The 12,875-nt window shown below is 27.3% G+C and overlaps 2 protein-coding genes across 4 annotated transcripts in view; both read left to right on the forward strand.

Moving 5' to 3' along the window:
- PH4alphaEFB (prolyl 4-hydroxylase subunit alpha-1) overlaps window positions 1-12,875 on the forward strand; it is a 282,808-nt gene that overhangs the window by 56,097 nt on the left and 213,836 nt on the right. The gene's annotated exons all lie outside the window — the stretch shown is intronic.
- LOC107072853 (prolyl 4-hydroxylase subunit alpha-1) overlaps window positions 1-12,875 on the forward strand; it is a 72,441-nt gene that overhangs the window by 56,097 nt on the left and 3,469 nt on the right. Inside the window, exons 1-2 of one of the 3 annotated variants that reach the window (XM_089174555.1) lie at window positions 5,139-5,285; window positions 5,353-5,506. The exons of the other annotated variants lie outside the window; for them this stretch is intronic. The gene's annotated coding sequence lies outside the window, so the exon portion shown is untranslated. Of the gene's footprint in view, window positions 1-5,138; window positions 5,286-5,352; window positions 5,507-12,875 lie in introns of those variants that run through there. 3 annotated transcript variants of the gene reach the window in all.

Consider the following 12,875-nt stretch of genomic DNA (forward strand, 5'->3'; position numbering starts at 1 on the left):
GTGTTATTACAGAGTTAATATCAAAGGTAATCTGTCTTAGACATTTTTTTTTAATGAAATTTATCAAATATGATAGATAAATGGATATCTAAATTTTGTTAAGATAATGAAAGATATTAATCAATCATTAAATATATATCCTTTATTTAAATTTATATATATATAAATATATGTGAAAAAAGAGAAAAAAACAAATAATTCCAATATGAGATATGTTAACGTGACTATTGTGAATAAAATCGCATATATGTTAGTAAGGAAAAAACGTGTAATAGATGAAGCAAAGAAAACGATTTTAACGTAGATTCAAAGATAAATTCTAAGAGTTTCTTTCTTCCTTCTTCCCCTAACAATCCCTCTCTCAGTCTCTCTCCTTTTACCCTCATCTTCTTCCCTTTTTCCCCTTACGATACAAAACACGAGAAAGATTTCACTTCTATAAAGCACTTCGTACTTTAATGCGAAGTGCTTCTCTAATCGGATTTCGTTGGTAATGCGATTTGTATTCAGTACCGATGCTCGTCTTTTCCGTGCGCATTGATACGAAAAATGTTCGCGTTCTTAAAGATACTTTATTCCCGTATTTGTTGCGTGTCTAACGTTCATAATAATTTTGAATTTGGAATCATTAGAGAATGCATTTATTGTCTTTGAAATATTAAAATATTATATAGACATTTTTTTTTTAACAAAGTATTTCTGTCAATTTAATAATAATAATTAGTCAGAATAAATTTGGAATAAGAATTATTAGAGAATGCATTATTATCTTTGAAGTATTACAATAATATATATGTGTAAATTTTTTAATATAGTATTAATTATAATATATAATATTGATATATTTCATTTTATATTATATTATATTAATTATTATTTATATATATATATATAATATATTATAGTATCTGAGTTAATTTAATAATAATAATTAATTATAATAAATTTGAAATAGGAATTACTAGAGAATGCATTATTATCTTTGAAGTATTAAAATAAGGTATATAAAAATATTTAAAACAAAATATTTGTGACATTAGTAAAAATAGTAAATCATTAAAAAAAATATTAACACTGAACACTAACGATAAATTAATAATAACTTATAAACTAAAATTAATATATTAACTTTATAATAATATATGAGTAAGAATATTGAAATTTTATAGTTTGTTGTTATCGTGATCGAAAAAAAGGAAGATATCTTATCAGCCTGTAAGTTATACGTTCAATTAATCAAAAGTCGTACTACTGTATAGAAAGTAAGTAGTATAAAATAATATTGATCGTGTGTTTAGAAAGTTGTCTTCGACATTGCATCGAATTAATCACTATAATTAATCACGTTGTAAAAGTTTTCATACCTTCGTATATTCGAAGCTTACGAAAATGAATTTTAAAGATCCAATTCATATCCTGTTTACAATATAATTTTGAAATAAATAATTTTCAAACTTTTTGTCTTCTCATTAGATTTAAAGTAATTTTGAAATCTCAAATAATAATTTCAAAAATAACAAATTCGAATAAAAATGTCTATTAAAATGAAATAATAAAATAAATATCATAACAACATTTAGTTGTCACATCGGTGAACAAATTTAGCTAAAATTAAAAACAAATAAATAAATAATTAAATAAATACAATAGATCAGATAAGAAGAATATTTTTTTCAATTGGATTGGATTCAGTGTTTTAAATAGAGTCGCGTTTAAAATCCCACCATCGAGTGTTTCCGAGACCGTAATTCAAATAAGGGTGACACTATAAAGGGCGTAACAAACGAAAGGGAAGTCGTGGGAAAGAGGAGGAGGAGGAGGAGGTGAAGAAGGAGGAGGAGGAGGTCGACATTTGCCTTCGTGCGTGAAACACGAGACTTCTCCTTCTTCGTCGTCGTCTTCGTCGTCGTTACTATGCTTCTGTAATCGTACTCTTCTTGAAAATTCTATCCACTGTCATTTTATACTCCCCTATTATTTGTGCCCATTTATTGTAAATTCTGTCTTCTGCGAACAAGTTACTGCAAAAGTAAGATTTGTCTCAGCAATTTATATAAAATAATACATATATTAGGTCGAGTCATAAGTAACTTTTCTATGTCTATCTATGTAGAATCTATTTTTCGTATATACCTACTATAAGTCACCGAAACAAACGGATTTTCAATATCAGTACATAGATGAGGATTCAGTTAGTCTTCTGTCAACTTTTTTATGCAGTCAATGTTACATTTAACCGTTTTTCTTAACCATTGAAATGGATAGTAAAGATCACACGTGTTAGAAGTGAAATCTTGAAAAAACTAAGTATCGAGAGAATGAGACGAATACAAAATAAAAATATCTGCTGTAGGATAATTGTATTCTCTTTTTATTTAATATCTTGGCCGTTTCATCGCCTCCCACCGCTCCGTTACATTTTTTCAAATCACACCCATTCTAAAGAAGTTTTCACTTGAAAAAGTGCATATTCAACATGTAATGTTTTAGGAATTGAAACAAGGCAATAGCACTAAGGTGGCAACTGAAAAAATATGCAGCGTATACAGTGCAGGACTGATAACTGATAGGGCAGTCAGAAATTGGTTTGTAAAATTTCGTTCTGGAGATACAATCTTAAAAGATGAATCGAGTGTAGGACGTATTTCCGACTTTGATGAACCTTTTAAAGGTAATATTGGAGCAAAATCCAATAGATACGTTCAACAATTGCAAAGAGTGCAAAAAAAAGTTCATGAAAGGTGTCTTGCATTTATCAGTCGCAAAAACGCCATTCTTTGTCTCATAAAAAACGGAAGTTATTTATGACTCGACCTAATATTTATATATGTGTGTGTGTACGCATACGTATTATAAAAAAATGTGTGTTAAGTACAAGTAAAAAAAAAAAATTCTAAACTTAGCAATATAAAAGTAACATTAATTATATATATTAAATTATATTTTAAAACGAAATTGAATCTTAATTATTATCATATTTATCTTATTTAAATAATTATCTTACTTAAACTTAAATAAAAAATTGTTTTAAATTGGTCAATTGTAAAGTTTCAGATTTAATGTAGAAACTTTATTTTGTTCAGTCAAAAAATTATTATTAAAAAAAAGAAAGATGAAGCTCGTTATTGTTTGACCAAGAAAAATAATGAATTTTTTGTTAAGCTCCTTGATTGGTTGATTCTTGCATTTTATTTAGAAGAAATAAAATGTATATATACATATAAATTTATCTTTAACTAGACAAAACGCGTACTATATTTTGTAGTAAAGTTGATCGTCGAGACGAACGAGAGTTTCTCATCAAGCTCCTGCTGATTTAAATTATCTTCGTATAATTGCTCCTCTAAGAGAGCCGTACTTCGTTAAACGTTTCATTGGATTATGTTTAAAATCGCATTAAAAGTGATTTTTTTTTCCTTCGTCAATCTTCTTTCTCACATTTCAGGTTGATAATTGGGATCTTTTAAAAAAATTATCTTATATACACATTTTATTTTATATTCTCCTGACTTATATATAAATAATATTTAATTTATTGAATTGACAATCATTTTGTCTTAGAATTACGTTAATTTTACAGTCAAATAAATTTCCCATTTTTTTTTTTTTTTTTAATTAAATAAGACAATACTATACGAGTGTTATTTACCATATTTTTTTAATTTGATAACAAATAGATGTTATTGACAATTTTTGAGTTCCTAAAATTTAAATTAATACAAAATACACATATACTTTAAATTGTTTCTTAAATATATATTAACTGTATATTTTTTATAAATTTATTTTTTTACAAGAAACATTCCTTTTTTCGTAATATTTCTTTTATTTAATATTGACATATGACAAATACATACATACGTACAAATCTATTAGTGTGCAATTATTATCAATTTTTTGGGGAGTAATTGATTGTAATAATCTAATAAGAGTTTTTGTAGTTTCTCTCTTCCTCTCTCTCTCTCTCTCTCTCTCTCTCTCTTTCTCTTTCTCTTACTTTCACTCTCATTCTCACTTTCTCTATCTAACTATCCATCTATCCTAGTTGTAGCTATTCGGTCGGTGATCATCGTGGATTTGTACGGCAATTATCTCTATTGTTCTCACAATTGGTGCAAACTCGATCGATATATAGAATGGGCGTTTTAGTTTGTTTGTTCACTTCCTGCAACAACAAAAGGGATTGTGGTTACGTGCTCGAAATCGGTCGTATAATTTGACACACAGATCGTGGTGTGTCCTTATGCTAGATGCTAACTACTAACAATTGCATACTTCATCAGAAATCGTTCCAATTTTCGGTAAATTACTACGACAATGTGAATAATAATTACTATTAATTATAAACAACTTATTGGCAATTCAAATTTGACATTTTTTTTTTTTGCTAATTTTATATTTTTATTTTATTTTAATGGAATAAATATTTCATTGATTTTTTTTTAATATTTATTATTATTATTATTATTATTATTATTATTATTATTATTATTATTATTTATTACGTGATTTTATAAAAATAATTTGACTTTCATTATCGTCGAAAAATATTTCAGCTTTATTATTTTTAATTGGAATGTACAAGATAACGAACCTTTATAAGATATTTTTCCTTTTTCTTCTACGTTTTTCACTACTCGTCTAACCCTATTTTATTCAGTCTCGCTTGTAAAACCTTAATTCTCGGTCGAATAAATACTCGAGGAAGTTGTAGACTATAGTTGAGATTCTTGTTTTGTTACTTCATCGTATTTGTAAGCACAAGATTACACGCTAAGTATTTGAGAATTTAGAATAGAATAGTTAACAAAATGACAATTTTGTACAATATGTTATCTAACTAATTTCAATGTTAATTTTCTTTATTTTTAAGTACACTCTTTAAATATTAAATCATCAATAATATTAAATTAATGGAATTGATAATAAAAATTAAAAAAAAAAAAAAGAAATCAACATATCTCATCTTCAGTAAATAAAAATAATAAAAATCGCGATGCTATTTTAAATTTAAATTACGAAATTTATTGTATTGAAATTTGTATTATATAATTTTATTGTTCTTTTATTTAAATACCGATTAAATAATATTATCTTTGACACTATATTAAAATTAGAAAAAAAAATATCAATGAATTTTAAAACACGAATTAAAAAAGATTGACTAAAGATTGATATCTAATATTAATTAAAACGTTTGAAATGAAGTTAGAATATAATTAATAATGACAGAGACAAGGAAGCCAAAGAATACAAAGAAGACAAAGAAGACAAAGAATAAGAACGTAAGATTTGACTGTTCTAGAAAAAAAAAAAAAAAAATAAAATAAAAGTATTTGTCTTTGATCTTAGAGAAGACGAATCAGGAAGCGTAAATTCTCGTGTCTTTGGTGGGGTGTATAGCCAAGTTGAGAATCGACAAAGCCGACAAGATAATGAGAAGTGATGCTCGTCTGGATTTGCTTCGATGCTGACGTCTCCTATAGGCACCAAGCGAATGCTTCAGGTAATGGCTATTAAGTCGATCGATTGTTCTGGATTCACATTGGATATATACCACCTTCTCTTCTCTCTCTCTTGTGTTATATCTCTTGTCTTCTCTTCTAAATTGGAGTAAATTTGTGTTAACATCAGCAGATACGTTTTATATCGTTACTCGAGTTACTCCAAATATTCTAAAATAGGGTCAATAATTTATCAACACAATTTTACTTTTTCATTTTCTATTCTAAAATCTAATAAAACACGCATCCTATTGAATTCCTGACGACATTTCGTATAATTTTATTAAATGCAATAGGTGTACAATCGTTATTTCGTAATATCTAATTTTTTTTTTTTTTAATTTGAGTATCAAAGTAGCCAGGAATTTTTGTGTTCAGTGAACGTAGTCTTACAGGACAATCATATTGAAGTTTCTTATTATATTTATATTCAGTTGTTCATGAGAAATAGAAGAATTAAATTAAATAAACAAATAAAAAATGTTTCTATTAATTTTTCTTACAATAATACATTTAAATTAACCGCCTTAACTACAGGAAATACTGTCATTCCTATTAAGGGTGATTCCTAAGTTTTTTATGCGTATGGGTGTGCCCTACACGCATTTGTTTGCTCAACCCTCACGTGATAGGCACATTAGAAAATAACACAGTCGTATTTATTCATTAATTTTATTATTTAAGTTTTCTATATCACACTAATATTGTAAATACTATAGAAATACATTAATTAAATATATATATATATATAGATATATTAAAATTAATATAAATATATAATGTATATTTATTATATCTTTTATTATAAATAAATAAAAGATATTTCAAAATAATTATCATTTATTTTGTTAAAATACGAAACACAAGTTTAACAGCTGAAATTGTATTTGTGCTTTTTCATTAATTTTCATACGTGGGACAAGAAAAATAAAAGAAAAGAGGAGAAAATTGGGGGAGGGGAGGGGAGGGGGGTTTGGGTAGTAATAATAGGAAAGAAATTAAACGAGAATCAGAAATGTAATTGGCAAATTAATCAGTTAAATCATTTCGTTGATTTAAGGATGACGGTATCCGTAATCGTATGGGAAAATACGTACGTGTGTATTCGTATCGGTAGGAGTAATAAATCTCATGGCAATCGGGCGGTTCGTAATTGGATGTGCCCATCAACGTTACAAATTTCATTGTCGAGTGAACGATCCGTCAGTCAACGATTTTGTACTTCATCGAAGTGCTCCATCTTTCTCGTTTAAACCATGCATACTACGTACGTACCACACATACTACATACACCTACGAAATGTCTACATTGTTACGGTACTTCTTGGCAGGATATCTATCAGGTAGAGGTGTTCCTGTTAATTGTCTTAGAAATTTATGCCCCTACTTAAACGAAGTTTCACCCTTGTTGGTTCGATCTTTCTCAAAAGTCTTGATGTACGTTTACGAAAGATGAGGGCTCGGGGGGTAGACCAAGGGAGAATAGAAATTATCATTTAAATAGAAATGATTTTACATTAATAACATTTGTAATTTTCTTCATAATATATTAATGTTATACAAGAGGAATCTAAAATAGGATTAATTAATGGAATATATACAGGGTGTCCCATATAACTGTATTTCGTGACGAAAGAATACTTTCAATAAAAGTTGAACTGTTTTTAATTGATCATACGTTGCAATAAAAAAAAGGTTTGAAAAATTGTTTTTTTTTTTATTGGTTTTTAAAGGTACTTTTATTTTTTTTAAATGGTATCTTATATTTTTAATGTTACAGTATTATAGCCCGTATTAATACTAATTCAACAATATAATATACCATGACTTTTATGTATACATATATTTATTTTATATTATTTTAATTCATACAAATTTTATTATAAATATTATATTTATATTTATAACTTATATTATATAATAATATAAGTAATATGTAATATGCTATATATATATATATTTTTTTTTTATGTTCATATATTTTAGTACTAATTCCATTAAATTCAATTTCAAATTCCATTTAAAAATCTTACTTAACTAGAACAAGAAGAACGTCATCATGAGACCCTTTTCCCATGGAAGTATCCTCTTGTATTTTTTTGTTCTTTTTTTTTTTACAAGATTCTTTCTTTTCTTAACTAAATATTATAAAATAAAATAGAGAATAAATATTTCGTAATATATGGGACTCACTTTGGGAATGAACAGGTGAACCTTGAAACAATGATATTAATTCATTGCAAATTCTATTGAAAAAATTGAAGAAAATATAGAATACACATAGAAAAATAAAAAGACCATAAGTGGTAATAATAGGAAAGAGAACAAGGTTAGTGTATCTATACTTACGTTACTTTTCAAACATCGATCAATTCTCAATCGTAAAATATAATACATATAAATAGGTGATAAAAAGAAGGTTGGTAGTGAGGGGAATGGAAGAGGAGGGTAAACGGGGATAATCGATAAATCGTCGATGCTTATGTTAAGAATTTTTACGCAATTCAAGTCCGACTCTTGCTTGGCTCAGTTGTGTCGTGTTCAAACCTTAATCGTTAAGTAGTATGTCCTTTCCTTTGACATTTACAGTTGCCTGATGTTGGCTCATTGTATCGTTGATTTTGTACTATTCAATTCAATGTAAAAAATATATAAAAAAAAATACTTTTGCCAATAATTGCATTCAACGTGATTTTAATATACACTAATGTTCAAAAGTATTTAAATATTTAGAAAAAAATGTTATATTTAAATGATTCGGATAAAACATAAATGAAATATCATATGTTTCTATTTTAATTATTACAAATATTTTTATGTTAATAATTATAATATCATTTTCCATTTATCTACATATGGTTGTATGTGATATTAGACAATTTCTTTTAATACTTGTCGTTTATAAAAATACACGAGTTTGTAGAAATGCACGAAACAATTGGATTCTAACGAAATATGATTATTTATAATTATATCATAATTATTAACAACGAATATCTTTGTTTCAAATTTATCTGCAGGTATGGATAACAAGTTGTTGCATGTACTAAAAAAAAAAAAACAAAAATAACGTAATAACTATAATAATCAAATAATTTCTAAATAATTATTATAAATATATAAATGACCAAATACTTTTGAACGATAGTGTAATAACACCATTGCACAAGTATCGACCTTTCTATTCATTGGTTAGAAGATATTATAAAGTCGATTTAATTGTTTCTATCTATGGAGAAGCGTGATTTATGTCATTCCATAAAGGCCATATTATATATCTGTAATTCTTTTTATCTTTCAACGAACTTACGAGATATTAAAAATACATTAGAGATTGATAATTATAATAATATAAACATTTTTATTTGTTAATTATTCACTTTCCAAAATAAATTTAACTTTTTATACATGCATATATTTATATAGTTCGAATTGTTTAAAAAGTAAAATGATTTTTCGATAAACATAATTTAAACGAATCAGGTAATTAATTATACAATTAATTAATCAATGCTATATATAATATTTTTATTTTTATTCTTATCAAATTTTTTCAATAGATGATTTATTCGAAAAAAAATACAAATAATTATTGGTAAAATTCTAAACACATTAAAAGATTTATAATAATTTAATTAAACCAATCCATATTCTTTATCAATATACTACCTTTCAGTTCGAAGTTTATTTAATATCTTATTTAAATATACATATATATAGAAACTCAATTATATCGATACGATCTCCACACATGGTCAAGCATTCGAAATTTCTTTTTTTTATTCAAACAAGAAGAAAAAGTAAAAAAAAAACAAAAAAGATATCTGAAATAGGAATACGAAATATTTGACTATCTTCTATTATATTATCAACGAATATAAACGTTGTTGAATTTCGTTTGTGTATATACGAATCGAAATCGAATGAATAAGAACTTTATTTGTATAGAAAACGTTTCTCTCTCTTTTTATCCTTTTCTATGGCCTTTCCCAAGAGAACTAGCGAAAGCAAATTACAGGTGACCGTCGATACTATAAAACGACACACAAGGATTCGCTGGAGAGAGAGAGAGAGAAAGAGAAAGAGAGAGGGGGGTGGTGGTGGTGGTGGTAAGGGGTAATTTAGATGGTAGGAAAATCGAAATCGCTTCTAGATTCCATCGCTATCGGCTTTCTAAGTGCCTTTAATCCGTGTTCTCGGATCTCTAGTTTGGTTTGATCCAACAAAAAGGTGAATGATGAACGACGACGGATGATGCCCCTTCGTCGCCTTTCTGACTAACAACCTACCTTACCTATCCTACCTGCCTAACACCTATCCACTGTCGTAGCAAAATACTCTTTGATTTTCTTGATTGCTCTGGAACTTTGATTTTAGGTCTTTTTTTTCTTTTTATAGATTAAAACGTGCGGGCGATTAAATTTTTTTCCCTCATTCAGCCTTTCCTCCCACTCTCCTCCCCACCTTTCAATAAAGATTGATTAGACGTTTTTCGTTTGATTGGAGATTAAAAATAAAAGGAGGAATAAGTTTTTTTTTTATTCGATCGATTATTATTCTACCCAACCAACCAATCCCCCCTCTTTTTTTTGTTTGTTTTGAAAAGGGGGGTGGCAGAATTTTATATAGAAAGTATTATACGTTAAAAATCGATGATAGTTATTTAATATTCTTATCTGGTATCGCGTTCTTGGATTTTATTCTTTTTCTTTTTATCATTTTTCTATTTCTCTGTGTGTTCTATGTTGATTTTATTTCTTTTTTTTTTTTTTTTTTCTTGGTTTGTTTGCTCGGTAGTAGTATTGTAATATAATACATATTGGTACTACGCCGTTGCATGCGAAATAAGTTTAATAAGAGGAACGAATCGATAAACCCTAGCGATTTCCCTCGAGTAGTCAGTCGGTCACGTTTGATTTTTACGAAGGATGTCACAATGGGAGAGAAAGAGGAGATATAGTAATAGGAACGAGGAAGTTCTCTAATCTCACGTTTGTTTTTTACGAGTAACTTCGTACAGTTAGAGAGGAATGGATGAGAAAAAGGTAAGAAAGAAGTTTTCATGCACACGAAGAAATAAGTTTTTCTTATTGTTGTAAATGTAATTCGTTTGAACTTTTGAAGAAAAAGAAGACAACTACGTGGATTTCTTCATTTTATCTAATTACTTATTTTTCTTATCTTCTTCTTCTTCTTCTTTTCTTTTTTTATGCAACAGTCACCGATCGGAAACTTCCGATAATTACAGCTGCTGCTACTACTACTACTACTACTACTACTACTATTATAGATGTTATTTAAAATATATTTTTTTTTTAACTTAATTAAGTCGAATAAGTACTTTTTTTTTTTTTTAACAAAATTTATTTAACATTTATCTTTACTAGCAAATCATTTATCTTCAGATTGGGAACTAACAATAAACAATGTTTCTTTTTTTAAAGTAGCAATACGTATTTATAAAAAGTAAAACAATTTTTCTTTTTACTTTGCAATCAAGTAAAGACGAATATATTTTCTTAATAAATAATTTGCATAAAATGAATCACCAGAAAAAATATATATATGGTATTTTAGAAGTATAAGAAACAATACAAAATGTATTTTGAAACAAAGTGTTATGCATGTGAAACTTCTCCTTTCATTTTCTTGGAAAATGATTGAGTATTCTGTCCCATTACTTTCATGGTGTATGGTCCTGATGGACCCCCTACAACTGTATAGAATATAACAAAAATTAGTATTCTGTCAACTTACATTAGTTCTCCCCTTGTAAGTCAGCAAATAAAAAAAAATTAATATTTTGATTTATTATACTCTATAGCAATTGGTTATATTATAAAATGAATTATATAAAATAACTTGTTCTGAGAATATTTCTTATGTAAGTAGTAAAATTTGAGAACATTGAAACGATTTATTTTCCTATCAAATCGTCGATAGTTATTCCAGTTTTGGAAGTAAGGGGGGAAAACGAGAACGTTATTCCGTTGAGAATCGAATGTTGAGTTAGGGGTAAAGGGGTTGGAGGGTGGTAGTGGTGGTGGTAGTGGGTCATCGTGCGTCAGAGTCGGAATTAGCGATGACAGGAAAAGCAAGATTTATGTTTCTCGAGAAGGGGCAATAAGAAGTTATTCCGTATATCTTTGGAGATTTATCGCGGACCGGCCCTTTCTCGCGGTGCTACTACCACCAACTTTTCCGCGAGCTTTGAAACTTTTATCCTTGTCTGAATTCAAAGATTATAGCTATATATTACGAAGATAATCGCCAAGTCTCTTCATGTATTTTCTAAGTTATCACCATCATTTTAGATTATTTCCTGACATATTTTATACATATACATTTGTGTATATATATATATTTGTGTGTGTCACCATGTTACGTTAATTATAATTATATGAACAATTATTTTTAATCTTTTTCGTATAATTTTACATCATACTTTCTTTCTTTTTTTTTATTCATTGATTGATAATCATAATCTTTTATACCACTATGAAATATTTCAGATAACCACGTAATCCTATATACCATATAAATAATGACATTTTATTTTATTTTTATTTTTATTTTTATAAAATATTATCTCTTCTACACACATCGTTCTCTTATGGAAAATTGACTAATTTTTGTATTGTAATTCTCGTCATTTTAGAGAATAGTTTTATTACGTATTGTACTACCCTTAACTATTTTTTTTTCTAAAATTTTGGAAGATATAAATTTAACATGCATAGTTTAAACGCATAAGTGTTAGCTTATAAAGAAAGATTATAAGTTTTATTTGCGATTAATATAATATAATTATTTTAATACTTATAGAAGGGTATTAGAATTACAAATGATTAGATAAAATATTAAAATTGGAAATATGCAATAGAGAATTTATTGAAATAACTCGAAATGAGTTTTTTTTTTATTTTCTCATAGAAAATTAAATATAAGTCATATCGATGAAGTGAAAAATTATAAGAAAGATAAAAAATATACAAATATATGTTTAAACGAGAAAAATAATTTGAGATTACAATATATATATGTAGGAGAGTTTTAAGTGTAGCAGAGGTAGACAAAAACTAGTATTCAGTCCTTTCTGTAGATCTTGTTTTATTGAAAAGGAAAAATCTATTCAGATTAAAAGAAAAGATTAGGTGGGACATAAAACCATAAACGAACCTTGAGGGTTATTAGGATATTGGTGTAATAAAAAACCATGTGTGCAGTGTAGGGACCCTTTGAAGAATTTCCGATATGCGATGCCATAAAAAGGTGTAACATTCCGATGTGCTAGATTAAGTTTCTGTATGCATAGTTCCCACTACCGAAAACTATAGGCTGTACCTGTCGGTGGACTATGGGGTGGATCCT

This window comes from Polistes dominula, unplaced genomic scaffold (genome assembly GCF_049000335.1).
Source record: "Polistes dominula isolate Pdom_NZ unplaced genomic scaffold, Pdom_raw_medaka contig_68, whole genome shotgun sequence".
Taxonomy (NCBI): Eukaryota; Metazoa; Arthropoda; class Insecta; order Hymenoptera; family Vespidae; genus Polistes; species Polistes dominula.